Consider the following 18,573-nt stretch of genomic DNA (forward strand, 5'->3'; position numbering starts at 1 on the left):
CCTCAGCTCCTGACATATGGAGTACGGTGTTTCCAGCCTAGAAATAAAGTTAGGACCTCTCAGGAACTTAATAGGTATACACTGGTTATTTTCCACTGTCAAGAAAACAGTAACTAAAGCTGAAGTAAAAGCAAAAAAGACTGCACTGCTACCTAAACTACCAGGTTACAGCACCTTGCTCTGCTCTTCTCCAGACATCCCTGGGGAGGGCAAGCAGTTCTGTTGGTATGGTGGGGTGGGAACCCTGAGCAGACCCGGAACTAAAAGTGGGACAGAAGTGGCTCCCAAATGTGGCTGCCAGCTTCTCCCACACAGCCAGCTCTGGGGAGGGTCTTAAATACTGATCTGCTGAATAGACTGCACAAATTCAGAAACAAGAACAATCCAGAGCATCAATGCCTTGCTCAACCCAGAGCAGAGAACAAGCTGGGAAAGGCTCTGGGTGGCTGCAAGAAGCATTGTGGATAGGAGATTGAGACCACCCATGAGGGAGAATGCCTGGAACAGTCCCCAAAAAAGTGAAGAAAAATCCGACAATGCAGAGTGAAGACAGCGGTGGACATGATTATTTGGCAAATAAGGATTTTACTGTGATGGAACTGATACATTTTTTTTTCTTCCCTCCCATAAGAGGGTCCAAGCTCCCATGCAGACTATAATAAGAAACAAGCTGAAAGGGTCTGCTTCCCTCAAATACCTATTCCTTTGGGCTTTCAGCCCTGCCCACAGTCTGAACATCCCCAGAACATGCAGCCCATCAGGTCTTTGGTCTCTCTCAGGTGATGTTTCCCTTCCTTGCCTGTCCCAAGAGTGGGGTAAGATCTTTGCAGTGCCACAGTTCACCACGGGCAGTGCCACAGTTCACCACAGATTGATGACTTGCATCAATCCAGCCAAGACTCAGCTCCAGCTCTTTCCCTCCTCCTTTGTACTCAACACCGACCAAATATTGAGAAGACCCTGCTCAGAGCCCTTTGGTGGCTGTGTGAAGTAGTTGCAGCATTTTAAGTCTGACTTCTCCTCATGGAGACATAGCTGTCACTTCCAGTTCAGCCCAGCACAAGCCAATTTACCAGTTCAGTCTCCACAACAACTATATCCTCCCCCTGACCACCAAGCTCACCATGGTGCTTCCCTGGCTCAAGGACATCACCTGTAACACCACTCCACCCCTCTGACTGCACCCAGCTCCTCCAGGCCCCCACTTCTGCACATGCCTTCATTGCAGCTGCCTTCCTGAGGCAAACAGACCCTGCTCAGACCTCTCCAGCCTCCAGCTGCAGATATTTCCCTCTTTGCATCCTCCTACAAGTCTCTTCCTAGCATCCCCTTCCCCCTAAAGTGCTGCTCACCAACAGTAGCATGGCTCCTGATGATGCTCATGGAATTGCCCAATATTTAGCTACCAATCCCTTTGTAATTTTCTCCCATCATCTTAATAGGAGCCCCAGGAACACCTACAGAAATATTACCCCAGCTTTAGGCTTGCTTTGATACCTCAGAAAGGACCAAGCAACTGCTGTGAAGCCACTTGCAATGGCCTTTGCCCCACCTGCACCAGGGCTGGTCTGCACTAAAGCAGACTTTAGGGGAACGGCCCAGCAGAGTTTAGGGGAACTGTTCCCAGCCAGGAACAGTTTGCAGGCTGATGTCTCATCCCTGCCTCTGGCTGGGGAAAGGCAGAAACACCTGCAAGCCCCAGAGCAGAAACAAACAAACAAACAAATAAACAAACAATTACCAACAATTTATTTTCTTGCTGTCCCCATCTTGCACAGGGACAGATCCAACTGGCAAGGATCTCAATGACACACCTAGTCTATGCCTTATATCCCTGGAAGCCACTCCAATAGACAGTGCTGGAACAGGCAGCATTAGGAGACACCCAAGCCTCTTCAGAAATCCAGGAGAGGAACTGGAGCGCCTTGGAGAAAGGAGTGCTCGACCAAGCAGGAGGCACATCTTACAGCAAACAATGTGATGTTGAGTTACTGGCCAGGCTGCTCAGAGAAGCTGTGGGTGCCCCATCCCTAGAAGTGCTCAAGACTAGCCTGGATGGGGCTCTGAACAACCTGGGACAGTTGAAGGAGACCCTGCCCATAGCATGGCGGTGGAATGAGATTATCTTTTAACATCCCTTCTAACCCAAACCATTCTATGATTCTGTGATTTTGCTCTGCAAAGACCAGGGCGAGCCCAGTCTGCAAAGGCTCCAGGGGGTGTCATAATCCTGTTTTCTGCCAGAGTTGGAGCTTGAAGGCATTACAAGGGCAAGGGCTTCTTCCCATCACCCCACCCACCCCCAGGAAATGCTACCTGGCCTCTTAAAATTGCAGATGTTCAACAGAGAGAGAAACCACAACAGGGCAGTTGAAAGGACCAGGGGCACTGCTCTAACCCTGTTTTTGCCCTGCTCTTATAGGAAGCACTGCTCATGGCCACTGCTCAAGACCAAGCTCATGGCCAGGTCTGTTCCCCCTTCTGCCCGAGGAGCGCAGACCACTTCCCTTCCTGATCCGCCATGCAACATTTGTGCTCCAGGCACTGGCAGGAATTATTTGTAAGATGATGAAGCGGTCTGACACCTTCCACACACATGGCAATTAGATGCCCCAAATCCCAGACTCAGTTGAGGGTCAGGTGCATGGTGTGCCGTGCTCAGCCCCATGTCAGCGTGCTCCTCGATGGGATGTCTGAGAAGCACTGGGAGCAGGTTTCCCACTGCTTGCTTTCATGGCTCGCAAGGAATTGGCTTAAAACAGACAGGGGGGACTGGAAATAAAAGTTTAGGGGTTTTTTTGTTTCAAGCAGGGAGGCCAGACATATAACAGTCTCACAACTTCAAGCTGTTTTGATCCAGCCAGCCCCCTCTCTGCTGAGTTCTGTCAGGAGACAGGCACAAAGCACCAATTAAAGACGAGTTATGCTTTTTCTGTCAAGCAAGAAAGAAATGGGGGGTGGGGGGGGGGGGTGGAAGATGATGGGAAGGGGGGAGAAGAAATCCAGCCCTGGAGTAATTTTGCTTTCAAAGCAAGCTGTCAAGGCAGCCCCCTCTCCTCCCATCTCCAGCAGAGGAAGAGCAAGGGAGCACCCGCGCGCCTGCTGCGACGTGTGGCATCAGTCATCAGACCAAGCATCAGTCACTTGGCATATCAGGCCGAGCCATGCCCTCGCTTTCCTCTGGGCATCTGTCAAAGCCTGTGACAGGGAGCCAGAGCAGCAGATTTTTAGTGAAGATGGGCTGAGCACAAGCCCCACCAGCTCTGATGACAAGAATCCCCACTTATGAGCAATTAGACTGGGAACAAAACAAAACAAAAGCAGCAAGGACTCAGGGCACTAACTAGCTCGTGCGGCCACAACATCAGCGCTGTTTTTCCATGGTAGAGGCATGCACAGCCAGCACAAGCATGCAAACCCTGCCTCTTCTGCCATATAGGTTACCATGTTTGAAGGCTCCCTGCAGCTCTCTTGGCTCACAGCTGAGCTCAGGAAAGAGAGCTGAGAGCTTGCCACACTTCCCACACAAGGCTACCTGCTTTGGCAGAACACTGCCAAGGAGCCACAGCACCAGCAAGCTCTACATCACCTTGGACTAGTACCATCACCTCTGACTCTACCTTGAGCACTTGCAAGCCATTCCTAAGTCTCATCCAGCAAGCACCAGTCCTGCAGCTGGACAGATTAAGAAGATTACAAAGGTCCCTCTGGGCTTTATTGTTGTATGAGGAAGATAAATAGCAAGCACAATCCCTTCTAGGGTGAAAAAGGGCAGGCATTTCAGCACTGCACAAGCACCAACCCCAGCCTTAATAACCTATCAGTTGCTTTAGCAAAGCACCCTTTGCAGAACCCATTGGTACTGATTATGGCATCAGCCTTCACTCCCACCTCTTCTTTCCTTGGCTTTCTGAAAGTCTCAGCTAATTACAGCAGCAAAGTCACCCATGGGAGATAATGCACACCCTCATTTCAAAAGGGTGGCACTCGTGCGGGGCTGCCTGCTCCCAGGGAGGGATATCCTCTGCCTGCTTGGCAGGACCCAGGCTTCTGGGCTGGATCCATCCTGCAGTCAGCCCAGAGGAGGAGGGGAGAGCATTTCTACTCCAGTTCAGCTCTGCTTGTGCTGGCTGCACATACTCCCAGCTCGCTTGCAAGTGCCCTGCTCATTAGCATGGGGTCACTCAGCTGCAGCAGGGCACAAGTACCACTTGGCTATTGCAACACCACTCACGTCCGCTGCTGTGGAAGTGTTGAATTTCTTTTAAGAGCCCTGAAGATCTCGGTTTGAATTTAAGGGAGGAAAAAAAAAAATAATCTCACAAAGAATTGCAGGATCTCTGTAAACACACCAGAGGAAAAAAGAAAGCGAATCTTTGAGCCTCTTGACCTTGACAATGTCCTTATAATTACAAGACTATTTATTTTCGTTAAACCCCAACTATTGAACAGACAGTGTCGAGTTGGTTTTTTCCTGAGCAGGTGATTATCCTGCCTGACTAATCTAATGAAAATTATCAGGAGGCTACTGACCTCCTGCTACACACACTAAATAATGCACAAAGCTTCAGGATCAGACAGGCAAATCATAACCCTGCCTTATCTTAATCACTTTCTATACAGCTCCAGGCCTGTTCCACTCCTGGTTGGCTGTGTTAGCCAAATGCTATCTCAGTGGAAACCACAGCAGAGCCAGCCCTGAGAACTGCACAGCAAAAAGTTACCTCCTTAAGATTTATTTTTGTAAAAGCCAAGAGCTGCAGAGGCAGATATATTTAGTGTTTAAGCTGCTGTCTGACTCCTGAGCTTATAGCAGGAGGCGATGGTCCCCTGGTACCTGGCTTTGGGAAAAGCAGTATTTTCCTGCTTCTTTGAGGCAGGGTACAAGGAAGGTAAGGTCTAAAAAAAAAAAAAAAAAAAAAAACCAAAAACCTGCACAAAGGGGCTCATTGTTCCAGATAGGTAAAGCAACCTTTCCACTCCATCCTCTTAGTACCTTGTGTCAGTCTCCCCCTGCAAACAGGCCTGCTCATGGCTTCTGAAAATGCCATAGCATGGCATGAGGACTAGGGCAAAGCAAGAGGAGCCAACAGCGGGGATGCTCTGTCCCCAGCTCAGGGCCTGAGGATCTGCAGCAAACCTGTCCCACTCTTTGCAGCATCACTCTCCTTCAGGAGAGACAAGTGCAGCAGCTGGATGAGATAAAAGACTAAAAATATCAATTAAGGACCACAGAACTAAAGAAGGAGACATTAAAACAGAAGTTATCACATACTCCCCACACAGACTCAGCTAGAACAGCACCCACAGCTAGACAAACAAAATGCATTAGGGTGGCTTCAAGCCTAAAATAAGTTTCCACTTGGGAATCTACAGAGAACGGTGGAAAAACACAGCTAAAGGACAAACTGGACAAACTGACTGATTTTTACACTCCCTGCTTCCCTACATGGAACCCCAGCTACAACACCAGAGAGAAGACACCCCTCTTACCCATCCAGCCTGACCTTGCTGCCCCCTCCTCAGCACCCATCCTGTGTGGTTCTTCAGACCTCCTGGAACAGGAACTCCCAGATCCCCTCCCATCACTGCTGCAGCCAGGAGCTTCACCTTGCAGCCCTCACAAACTGCTGGCAGCCTCAGCAGCCTGCCCCTGCCCTGCAAGGCTCTCCCCATCCACAGGACACCCGGCTGATCCTCCCACCCCAGGAGTCTGGAGACACTTTTCTCCAGCTGGGGACGTGCTAAGCACGATGTGGGTGGACAGGACTCCTCATGTTTTAAATGGCCCTTTCTTCCCATCTTATGACCTTTCAGAAGAAGAGGGGCAGTTTCTTCTGATGTGAGCAGAAAAAAAGCCCAGGGTGGTTTTAGGCATGACAGAAGAGGGAGCAAGTGAAAGCATAGAAAGACAGGCAGGAAATAGCACAAGCTTCAGCTTTGTGAAAATACCGGCTAACACATGCAAGGAAAATGATCCATAGCGGAGATATTCAAAGGGAAGCAAAAATCTGGGAAAAATTAATGTCTACAGCAGCAATTGTTGGGGGGACAATGATGAGGCAAGGCTTTCAAACTGAGCAGTAGTGAGACAGAGTCTGTACCCAGGGCAGATCCCAAATTTGCAGATGGAAGGATTCAGCACTACTGCTCTGTGGGCAGGGCCATGCCCAAAGGTGTCTCCAGAGGGATGATCCTGAGTCCCATGGAGCCTGGTGGCTGAAAGGGTTAACTGTCCAAGACACAGCAAGAGGAAAAATCCTGTGCTTTTCGTCTCAGTTTTAGAGAGCTGCCTGTTGCTGAGACTTCTGAACCACTTCTGGAAAGGAGTTAGAACAATAAATAAATTCCTCCATCTCGTAGTCTGGGTAACAGGAACAGCCTCTGGCTTTTCTGGTCACTGAAGCCCATGCTGTAAGTGCTTGTGTCACACAGCCTTGCTCCATCCACATAGACATGACTCTGCCCTGAAAAGCCAAGGTGCCGGTCAGTTTGTGTCTCTGCTGTCTAGCAGCTGCTTGGTATCCCCCACAAGCACAGCTGGGGTTGCCAGAGGGCCACTGGCTGGGTTAAACTGGCAGCACCCCACTGAGCTATGGGGGACCCTCTTGAGCTGCCATCCTTGCTGAAAGATGCTGCTCAGGGACAGCTGAGAGAGCTCCCAGCAGGCAGGGTCTGGTGAATGTAAAGGGGAAGGTGAGAGGCTGGCAAAATCCAGAGAACTACAGCTGTCTAAGGATTGACTTTGTCACTGTGCCTGCTCAGGGAGGAGCCTTGCACAAGAGGAAGGGATGGAGTTGAAACCACATTGCACAAAACCCTCAAAAATGCTCCAAGGACTGAAGCTGGAGCCGCCTGCTGGTGCTGGGACCAGGGGATGGCTCTGGTTCCAGCTCCAGCACCTGCAGCCACTCCTGGCTCCCTATTCCAGAGCAGGGTAAGCTCCATCCTCTCCTCATGCCAGGAAGCAGGCACTGAGCCTTCCTGCTCACACAGTGGCAGGAGGTTGTGACTGCCTGGGAGGGACTGCCACACACCAGAGCTTGCAAATGCATGTTCTGGGGAGGCTTCTCCACTCCCCAAGCTGACTTCCAGCTGGAGACACGTCTGTGCTTGTCCCCAAGGCAGACAGCAGCGGCAGAGGCATCCTCTGATGCCGCTCCCCACCAGCAGAGCAGGGCAAAGTGCTGGAGTGACAGCCTCCAGGGACACGGGAGCAATTTCCTCATCACACACAAGGACAGCGCTCGCCTTCCTTGCTGAAACCCGCTGGGTCAGAGGCTGATCGGTGCCACTCGTCCTGGCTGTCTCCAGACAGACACCCAGCCTGCTGGGACTCTGTTGAGAGCCCACCAGCTCATAGCACACGTGCCTGCCTCTGAGACCTAGGCCAGGCTTAGGGAGGAGGGTTTGCCTGCAAGCCTCTATCACTGCCCTCTCCGCCCCAAAACATCTTTTTCAGTGCAAACCTGGCTCTGTCTGCTGTTTTTGAACAGCTGCTGCTAACTGAGCCTAGAATGGCCTGATCAACAGGGAGAAGAAGGAAGTGAAAATCTGTTTCTTTTCTCCTGTCCACCAGCAGAGCTGTTGCTCCAGCCCCTACATGTTAAAGCCAGGGATGGGAGGAAGGAAGAACCCAGCTGGACTCCTCCAAGGCAGGGATGCAGCACAGTGAGCTGTTGCTGGGCCAGCACTTAGGAGAAAAGAATCTTCAGCTTGACAACTCAGCAAATTTGATCTGAAACCAGCAAGAGAGAAAAAAAGTAAAGCCTTTAAATGTCATCTTAGGTTTGACTGCCAGAAGCACTACAGACAGACAGACAGATAGACAGATAAGCACAGTGCTGCGCAAAGAGCCGGATGCCCTACTTTGATCTACTCAAGTGTTTACTAATGTGTCCCACAGCTGGCAGGAGCTGTTAGCAACTCAAGAAATCTGGTTTTCTGTCACCAGCTCTGCTCTGGGACCTCAAGGAAATCCCACAGCCACTCCAGGTTTCAGCTTCCCCTCTTTAAAGGCAATGATGCTTGCCTCCAACCCCTAGTGGTGGCAAGGTTAAAGGCTGACCCCGGTAATGTACCACAGCAAACAGCCTTGGGGAACCCTCCAAGCCTAAAAGCAGATGTGCAGTGAATTAAACCTCCAGTTTTGGTCCTACACCCAAAGACAGGCCAGATTAGCTCCCTGGGAGAGGCAAAGTCAAAATCATCAACACAAATCCTTTGCCATTGGCTCTTTTGTAAGTCATGTAAGTCCTTCCTTGCTCTGGAAGGAAATGGGGAGATACCAGGTCCAGTTGTGCAGAAATGGCTCTACCCTATGCATAAGGCAGCCCTGCTTGGGAAAAAACACCACCACTTCTGGCCTGACCAGAGGTACAGATTTACCAGATCTAGAAAGTACAAGTGCTGCATGCCCCTGGAGTTGAGGACCCACCATGGCTGCTGGGGAAATTCCTCTTCATCCTTGCTCTGCAGCTGAACAAGCCAGGCTGAAGCTGGAACTGCTGATCCAGATCAAAGAGGACTGGGGGAGAGCAGATGTGTTTGTACAGCAAAAAGCAGCTTGCAGAGCAGGGATGATCGATGATCCCCATTCCAGTCCTCCTCCCACCTCAACAAGCCCCAAAAACATGGTGTGCCTCAGCATTGCTGGAAGATGGCAACATGCACTAAACTGGAGCCCAGCAGGCAAATATGCCAATGGGAATGACTGATGGTAGCTTGTTGGACTTCTGAAGGATGGACACCTTCACTGAGAGTCATCAGGTGCATGCCTGGAATGTCCTCAGCACTCAGGTTTCACTGAGCTCAAACTGCACCTTCTGGCAAAACAACTCCAACTGCAGATACAAGGGAAGAGTCTCCAAAATGGTCAGGAAGTTGAGACATTACAGAAATGCCCCATCAAAAGGGCAAGGGGTTTCTGCCAGGTGGCAGAGCACGTCCGAGGCACAGCCAAAAATACTGTCCAAAAATATTGACATCTGTCCCTCCTGCACAGATGTCAGCATTAGCTGGTGCTCTGTGCCCTGTCACAGCACTTACTTTCATGCACCAAATAAAAACTAGACTCGCCAGCATACCCAATGGGCCTGTCAAACTAATCACGTTAGGAGAACTGGAAACACACCAGCAGCAAGAGCCGGCCCCTGCTCCAGAGCCCTTGCAGAAATCACGCGTCCAGGAGACGGAAAAGCCTCTGTCGTTCCCGTAACCAGGTCAATAAAAGCACAGACAACTCCATCCAGAGAGAGACTTTTTTTTTAACAAATCACAAGAAAGAGCAGCTTCAGCTCCCCCAGCTGCAAATAGGTGGGCAGGCACCGAGAGGCAGCACGGAAATGTGTCTGTGCAACACGTGTGGGGAGCCGGCCGCCCCGCACATGGCCGGGACGTGGGGCGAGAGGAAACCGCTCTGAACCCAGCTGGGAGAAACAGCGGCGGCAGCTCCGTGGGACCTCTCCCACCCCCACCAGCTGGGCTCCCAAATCCAGCAGCCTCCCACCCATATGTGTGTCTGGCACGCTGGAGAGAGGCAACAGGCTAGACAAGGATTGCAGAGCAGAGAGGTCCCATGCAGCTCTGAATGGCTTTGGATTCATGGAGTGACAGTAACACCCCTGCTCTGGGGGGTGTAAAAATACCCAAAATGAACTTCAATACCCAAAATGAACTTCAACCCAGCTCCCATCATTCCGCAAAAGCATTCCCATCCCCAAACCCACAGTTATCTGTGGGTGCACTTTCCTGTAACACTGTTATTTCTAGAACTCTTCGTTAAGCGAGAAGCCCAGAGGACTGGACAGAGCTTTTTTTGATCGAATTTCAGAGCACCAGCAGCCTTTTGTTGTCTTTCCTTCCTTTTAACATATTTGTTTTTCAAGCCCTCAGTTCAGTGGCACAGAGGAGGGTAAATCACACATTGGTGGTGAAGTCTAGCACAGGCTGCCTCCCTTTGCATCTGAGAACCACACTTTAACCACAAAAAAGGATGTGTCCTCATTATCACCAGCATTTTTAGGCCCTAGACAAAAGGAGTGTGGTGCAGAGTGTACCTAGGGCAAAAGCAGAGATAAGGCTGTTTTATTATACAAGACACTGTTTGAATTCATAACCAAATTTCGTGCCTGGCGCTGAGATGCCCAACCCAGGCTGCTTCCCCAGGCAGGAGGGCAGCAGTGCAGGTCCCTCCTTCTGTGCTGATCAGCTTGTGACAGCACAGGGAGCAGCTCCCCATCCACCACCCATAACACAGCACCCTAAAATCCAGCGTGGCACCTGCAGCCCTGGCACAGCACAGCAACAGCTCAGGGAGAGCTGCCTGGGTCAACCCTGCGTGGCACTGTCCTCCAAGTTACCAAACCCAGTCCCCAAGTTATTTTCACATGTGCTCCAGAGTCTGGGAATGCCACCAGAGACCAGGAGCAGTAGGAAAATACCAGGCTGCAACTTTGTGAACAAAATGAATTCACTGGCTTAACACCCACATAATTAAAAGCAGGCACATCCCTCGGTAACTGGGAGCACGGGAGTGTGCCTGGCTGTGTGTTTGCATTTGGGGGGCTGCAATTCCACCTACACAAGCAAAGAGAGTCCCTTTGCAGAGCCAGGCTCCTCGCAGCACTGATGAAGCACACAGGGAACATCCTAGCCCCAGGATCCATTTCATTTCCCATTGACGCAGGGGCAACAGTAGCTCCTTCCTGCCAAGGAGGTCTGAGCTACCCACTGCTCTCTCCTGGCAATTCAGAGGGCTCTGACACGCACAGGGACCTCAGCCCTGAGAGAGGAGAGAATTCCTTTGCTCACTGCTGCGGAGAATGGCAATGGGCCCTGCTCTCCACACCCATCCACCAGCCTGGCTTCAGGTGGCTCCTACTGGCTCTTGGCACCACTGCTGGGAATGGGCAGCTCCCACTCTCCTCTCCTCACAGGGCTGACTGAACAATGGTTTTGATGGATGAACAGCAGGCAGTGAGAGCAGCCCCAGAGGGAGCAACCCCCAGCCCCAGCTCTCCAAAGGGAAACAACCACCCACCACCCAGGTGTGGCCCGCAGAGGTGCAGGCTGCAAGATCCTTCCAATGTCAGAGAAAAGCTTTCCCAGGAGCCTTTCCCTCTTACCCAGCACTTCTTGTACTGCTTCCTTCCTGCACCAGTTCCCCCTCACAGGGTGTGTTGCATAGTATTTAAATGCAACCAGGTCTGGGCAAGCCAGATTTCAGCAGATCCCATGTCCCCTCTGTCAGCCAATGCTAAGAAAGGGGTCACGACTCCTCCACCAGCTGTTGGTACAGCATCACTTAATGCAAATCCTCACAGCCCTCCTCCTCCAGCCTCCCCCCAGGCAGAGAGCAGCAGAAAGTGATGCCCCCCAGGGAAAAGAGAGGAGATTTCCCATAGTGGGCACCAGTATTAATTCTTCCAACTGCTGCAGGCTTTCCTTTCATTCTGTGACTTTATGAACATCACTCAACGTTGGCAGCAGCCCCGGAGGGTATCACGAGTCACCTGAAAAGGAAAAGAGCCTCTTCAAGCATCAGGGCTGCCTCTGACCCAGAGGGCGGCAGCTCCGGCCGTGCGCGGCCACGCTGACCAGAGAGCTCACAGCCACGGCACTGGATCAGCCGTGCCCCAAGAGGGCTTTGATAACATCTTTAGGGTGTCATGGCTAATTAGAGCCCTGACTATACCCTCTAATTAGGTAACACTTTCAGACAAATCACCCTGTCCTCTTCAAACCACTTCACACCTCCAGACACATCCCTAATTGACTTGAAAGTTGACTCGGCACTTCTTCCCGGACCTCCTTCCAATTCACGAGGCATTTCAAAATAAATAAACCCCTGCTCCTCAGCCCTGCCTCAGAAGCCAGCTGGGGAATTGCCCTCACATCCGCTCAGGCACAGCACCTGCACGACCCGACACAAAACCTCCGTCTCAGGCACAAAGCGAACGCTCCGACGCAGCGGCAGCACCGTCCTCCTCTGATCTCTCCTTTCTACCCATCCTGGCGCTACTTCCAACAACAGCCAGCAATGCTTTTTCTCGGAGTACAGGAGTGTTTGCGATGCATCAGTGTCCTACTAAAAATATTGCCCGGGGGCTAGCGAGAGAAGCACGGCTCCAGCAAAGGAGCCTGGTATCTGGCAACGGAAGGCATTAGAAAAAACCCTAACCATTGAGAAATTAACATGCCAGAATGATATCAGGTGCCAACATTTCAATCCAGAAGCTTGACTTCTGTTTTCATTACCTAATGAATAAGCTGAAACGATCCAAATGTTTTCAGTTTCCCAACAGCACAAAATCTGAAGTAGATAGGCAAACCCCCCCACCACCATCATAACTGCAAACATGCTGAACAAAAACTATCAAAATTCATAGAAGATAAATATTGAGCCCTTAAAAGCTTGCTATGAGAACAATGTCTCTTTATTTGCTTTCTGTGAGGTTTGTTATAACAAGAGAGAAAGACTCCAGTATACAGTGCTTTAATATATATACACGCATTCACAGCTGGAATAATAGATTTTAAGGACTCAGGACAATATTACAGCTGGATGTATGCAGAAATGCATAAACATACCTTCAAAAACATATTCTTTGCACCCCACCCAGATATGTAGATGGACACACATATAATACACACACACACACACACACACACATATACACACACACTCTCCATGTTTCAGGTCGATCAGAACCATTCATTAAATCAGACTCTCTAAAGTTTCTGCTGCTTTGGGAAAACATGACCCTGAGGAGACATCATGCATGAATTTAACAACCAGCAGAAAATGAAACCATAACACGCTGCATCTTGAAAGCCAGCCCTGAATCTAACTTAATCCCTGCTCTGGACAACGCCTCTAGAGAGGCATTAAAACCATGCTAAGGTGTTTTCCTGGATTTCCCACATTCCCCGGAGATTCCCTGGCACTCCGGCTGCATCCACCACCTCCTTGCTTCGGAGATGTTTCCGGCTGACCGCTTCCATCCCTGTCCTGCTGCTCCCACGGCCAGGGACGGGCAGAGCCAGCGGAGCAGCCTCCGGAGAGCCGCGTCCTGCCCTGGCGGCAGGAGGAGTTACCGGGACAGCTCGTGGGGTTTAACACTCGTAATTCCCACAAAACGCGCGGGGGAATGATGCACGGGGCTCGAAGGGTCAGGAGCAGCTTCGCAGCCTCCTTTCCCATCCCCAACAAAGGAATTCCAGCAGATCTCGTGCCCCCTAGTGTCATCCTGGCGAACGGGCCGGCGCCGGGCACCGCCGAGCGCCGGGTACCACCTGGCGCAGGCAGCAGCAGCACCCCTGCTTGGCCACGCCGTGCGGAAGCCACCGTGTGCTGCTGGCTCCTGGAGCACGGCGAATTCCCAGCAGTTCATGCAAGGGACAGCGTGAGCTCACCGTCCCTCCCCAGCACCCCGGGGTACCACAGCCCAGCGGGCATCCCCACGGTCCCACATCCGCTCGGCTCTGCTCTGCCCTGGAGGAGCCCCGGCAAGAGCGGCCCCTCCAGCAGAGAGCCCAAACGGTGTCCCTGGAGGAGCGCCAAGAGGAGGAGGCAGGGAGCATCTGCAGTGGACACTGTCCAGAATACAACTCCTCCTAAAAATAGACAGATCCTGGAAGGGCACGGCCCTTCCAGGGAATGGGAATGCTCAGTCCTAGGAGCTCAGGGTTTGGCATGATAAAACTTCAAAGTGCGTGAATGCAAGGCACTTTGTTACCCTGCTTCTTCCCCATGAGAGCACCTGTGGCATCAGGCTCTGGCTACGAGCACGAGAAGCAATGAACAAAATCAGCCCAGAGCCCAGCATCCCAGTGTGCCAGCCTGCTCTGACCAAACACCCAGCATCTCCTCAGAAAATGCCCATGCCAGCTGCAACACTAACAAGTGCAACCACACCCCACACACAGAGCACCTAAATAAGAGCTGGAAAGATGCACAGGAAATGTGCATACACGTGCCTCAGTTTCCCCATCTGCCCATCTTGCCCTCTCTTATTTTCCTCGCCCCTCCTGTTCAGCTATTAGTTCTTGTGGGAAGAGGCACCCCAGGAATACACCTAGACCACCGGCCCCTTCCAGCATCTGCTACCAGCATGCAACCAAACCTCAGTAACCCATCACCAAAATTTGGAGGAATTCTCCCCAGGGCACTGACCTGAGTATGCTGCTTTCTTCTGCAACACCGAGCAGGGACTATAGCTTAGAATAATGGGGAAGTAACTCAGTTCAGTGCTGACAAAGCATCACAAGCCCCAGCGGGGTGGGAGGGGAGGAGGTGTCCTTCCCTCACGCTGCCATGCCTGGTATACATCATGTTTAGGGCCAGGCATACGTCACCGACACAAAATGGACAAATTGGAGGGATTTCAGAAAAATGAGCGACAAAAATTATCAGGAGGCAGAAGGGATTGATTTACAAGGGGAGATTAAAAAAGCTGCGATCAGCCTAGCTGGGCTGAGCAAGTACTGACTGCAAGAAGCAGTTGGATGCTAATCTGCAAATGGGATGAAAACAATAGGGGAAGGAGCAATTTAGCATCTTCATCAGTACTGGGATGAAATGAGGGGGAATTCGGGGCTGAGCAGGCAGGGGAAAAAAAACCTAAACCAAACCAAAAAACTCCTTTCCTAGTTATGCATGACTGTCTCCATCAAAACACTCAAAGTCCCCAAAACTCACTCTGCCTCGGACACGGACCCTCGGGAGCAACTGTGCACACACACACACACACACAGAGAAACACACACACAGACACACACACACACACACACACAGCCCTTTCCCACCTTTGACTCACACTCAGGAAAGCAGAAGGGCTGCCACGATAGCCGGAGAGGATGGAGGCTTCACGCTTGCAGGGAAGCAGAGGCGAGCGGAGGCTAGAGCTGGCGGTGGGGAGGTCCCCGCAGAAGGACGCTGTGCACTCCCGGGTCTTCACAGGGGAAAGGTGCTGAGATGGCTTCCTGCAAAGTGGCAGGAGTGAGCTCAGCTGCGAGCACTCAGATATTTACACACAAACAGCACATTACTCAGCAACTCTCATTTGTCAGGCATAATGGCAGCGGCAGCAATAATAAACGACAGAGCTGAGAGACAGGCTCCCCAGGCGCACACCCAGCCCCAGACTGAGCTGGAGCAGGATGCGTGTCTCCAGCTTGCAGGGAATTAAATGAGAGTGGCCAGGAGCTGGGGCTTGCACCCACAAAACTCGTGCTGCCAGCTTCAGAGAGTCAGTCACGTCCCCAAAAGCTAAGCCTTGGCTGCACAGTTATTTGAATGTGTGTGTGCATCACAAGCTTTGTGGCTCTGAGAGCCATCAGGGCTTTTCCCAAGTCCAGAAGCTGCTGAGCACTTTTCAGGGGAAAGGGGATGCAGAGTCCTGGCACAATGGGGTCCTCTTGGGGTAAATTAGACCAAAGATAATGTACGATCATTAGATCATGGCTTGGCTTGCTCTGACAAGAGGCTCTGATAAACTTATCTTGAGGAGCTGTCGCAAGGAAGGCTGGCAGGCATGAGGCTCTCATTTCTAAAGCTCAGCCTGTCTTGGGAAAGTCCTCCTAGTGCAGTGAACCCCACAGAGTTCTGGTCCCAGCACCTGGTGTCAGCATGCTGCCCGGCCAGACACGAGCATCCCTTGCACATCTCCACACATCACAGCAAAGCTCTAACTCCTCACGGATAGGGGCAAGGCAGGGATCCGGGAGCAAGATCGGCTGCTCCCAAATATTTGCACATTTTGCAGAAAGCAGCCAATGTCAGAGCCTCACTGCCTGAACACACAGCCAGTGGGACTGGCAGCAGCGTGTGCAGGTCCTGTCCCTCACACGAGTACACAGCGCGGTGTGCTGAGAGTGGGCACAGCCAGTGAAATTCGCTAAATTTGAGGAGATGTCAGCAAGTTCCCGACCAAAAAGCAATCCGAGGAAAGGACCTCCTCAATCATCCCACAGAGTAAAACACAAAGGGTGGGGAAAAGAAATTGAACGGCTTTGCAGGCAATCCCCTCTCTGTAACCTGTGCTCTGAACAGACCTGGACATGTGTCCGTAAGTTTGGGGTAGGGAACGTAAGAGAGTAAAAAAGTGCCGATCGTTACACCAAAAAAAGTTTACGGGTTAAGGAAACAACTGCCAGAGGAGCCAGGGAACCTGGAACATGCAGACCTGGTTCTGTCCTCAGTGGAGACACCACAAATTGGCTCACGAGCTGACTGGAGTCACAACTCGTTTTCAGGATTGCAGTGGGGGAAGTCACCAAGATGTGGAAATGTCAGGGAGTTTTGAGCAGCATAGGGATCGGTGTGTATTATGCAATTCTGGAAAGCAGCCCTTGTACTCACGCTCGGGATGAACTGTCTGCCTAGCCCAGGGAGAGCAGTTCCCCAGAAGCACCATGCAGACACTTTTCTTATAAAAAAATCACACATCGGGAAAAAAAAATTTAAAAAAATAGAAAAGAAAAAATAAAATCTGCACTGCCACAGCAGAGAAGAAGGCAGGTTGCGCCTTTGGAGAGACGGAGAAGCAGCCTGCTCTCCCGCCCAGGAAATCCACGGGCTCCGGTTTACAAAGAGCCGCCCCGCAGTCCCAGCCGCTCCAGCCCCGCGCACTGCCGCAGGGAGAGCTCATCCCTCGCAGCCCTCAACCTGGTGCCGGCCGCGATGCCCTCCCGGCCGGGAGGGGACGGAGGTCCCGCCGGCAGGGGACGGGGGTGCCACCGCCGCGCCCCGATGCGGACCCGCTGTCTCGGAGGGTGCGGGGACGCTCCGGCCCCTCGCCCCCCATCCCTCCCCGCCGGGAACACGCGCCCGGCGGGGCAGGAAAGTATTGAGCTGCCCAAATTGGTTCCTCACGGGGGGGCGGACGCGCGGCCCACGTCGGGGCGCGGACACACGCGGGCGCTGGAAAGGTGCGCGGCTGCGGGGCGGGAGGGACGGAGCACAAGACCGGGAGCCAATGCGGGGGAAGAAAGCGTTCCCCCCACCTTCCTTTCCGCCTCCCTGGGCGGCGGGCCCCGCGGCTCGCCTGCGCTGACCCCCGTGCCCGCAGGCCGCCTCCCCCGTCCCGCGGGTGGGGGTACATCCCGTGCCGCCCTCCGGCCCCGGCCGCCCGCTACTCACGGCGCCTTCCTTGCCGCCGCTCCCGGCGCTACCCCATGCAACCACCGGCTGCTTCTGCACCGGCTCGGGGGCTATAAGCTCTTTTAAACTCCAGCACATAACCCATGTGACCGCAGAAGCCACTGGTAAGGAGCGCCGGGGAGCCAGCGATGAGCTCAGCCCGCACCCCCCGGCACAGCGCCGGGGACGCGCTCCCGGCCCCGCCGCGCCGCGCGCACCCGCCCGCAAACACACACACACACACACACACACAGGATCACAAACACGCACACCCACACACGCACCCCCCACGGCCACACACTGGTCCACGCCCCTGCGGACACGCCGCCGCCGCCTCCCTCCCCACGGATGCTGAGCCGGAGGGAGGCACCGCACACACACGCGCGCACCACCGACCCCCGCGCAAATCCACACTCGTGGAAGCACCGTGGGGACGGCGCCCCCCCCTCCCCCCCCCCACACACACAGACACACACACATATCACCAGCAGCAGTCCCTGCAAGTCCCCCCACCTCCCCAGAGTGGAAGCAGCAGGGTCGTGGTCACCTCACACGTGCCCTGTGCGCACACACACAATCACACACACACAATCACACACACACACACAATCACACACATACCCACACACAGGGTCATGCACAATGCACCCTCCACATGCACTGTCCCTTCCCTCCAGCACGAGATGCGGACCCAAGAGAAGGAGCCACGCTTCCATCTCCGTGCGCATCCTCGCACACGCCCCACTCGTGAGTGCTGTGCTCCCTCGCACCAACACCCTCCTGGAGTGCCCAGCAATGCCCACAGGAAGAGGCTCACTGTCATGAAAGCCTCTCACCCCTCTCACACACACTGCACAACCAAACACCCACCACACGTGTGGGCTGTGCTCCTCTTGCACAGCCACACCTGCACCCACCTTCCCCACTGCAATAAAAGCTGCTGCTGGGTGCTGAACAAGCCCACCCTGCTCATCCATCACAACCCCAGCCTATGAGGTCCCCTGCAGCATGTGGGAACATGGCATTTCCCATCACAGATAAGGACAGAGAGCTGTCACACGTGTGGGTGGGGTCTGCAGGGCAAAGAGGACAGATGTCACCCTGTGCTGTGCCCAGTTACTCCTGGTGAGGGGGGAGCCCCCGGGGTGGCCATGCAGCTGGGCCAGGTTGGCCACTCCAGCCACAGCACCAGAGGACTGGGAGTGCCAGGCTGAGATGTGCCAAGCGGGGCCGGGAGCCGGGTGTGAGGATTTGGTGTGCAAAGGGCTGGGACAGGCAGGCCTGGCCGGGCAGGTGCAGGCGTGTGCTGCTGGGGCACGCCAGCAACACGTGTGAGAAGGCAGAGCTGGCAGGCAGAGGGCTCTGCTGAGAGCTGAGTTATGGAAAATGACTCTTTCCAAGGAATTGCTAAAATTAAAGCAGCAGCGAGG

At 53.0% G+C, this 18,573-nt stretch overlaps 1 protein-coding gene across 1 annotated transcript in view; it reads right to left on the bottom strand.

Moving 5' to 3' along the window:
- Nucleotides 1-17,267, bottom strand: part of CNTFR (ciliary neurotrophic factor receptor) — a 199,180-nt gene extending 181,913 nt beyond the window's left edge. The window contains exons 1-2 of the mRNA XM_054283452.1: nt 17,144-17,267; nt 14,820-14,985 (exon numbers count right to left, since the gene is read on the bottom strand). The gene's annotated coding sequence lies outside the window, so the exon portion shown is untranslated. The remainder of the gene's footprint in view (nt 1-14,819; nt 14,986-17,143) is intronic.
- Nucleotides 17,268-18,573: the final 1,306 nt, after the last annotated feature.

The sequence above is a fragment of the Melozone crissalis genome, unplaced genomic scaffold, assembly GCF_028551555.1.
Source record: "Melozone crissalis strain CALT ecotype California unplaced genomic scaffold, PUWL_Pcris_2 ptg000036l_1, whole genome shotgun sequence".
NCBI classification, from domain to species: domain Eukaryota; kingdom Metazoa; phylum Chordata; class Aves; order Passeriformes; family Passerellidae; genus Melozone; species Melozone crissalis.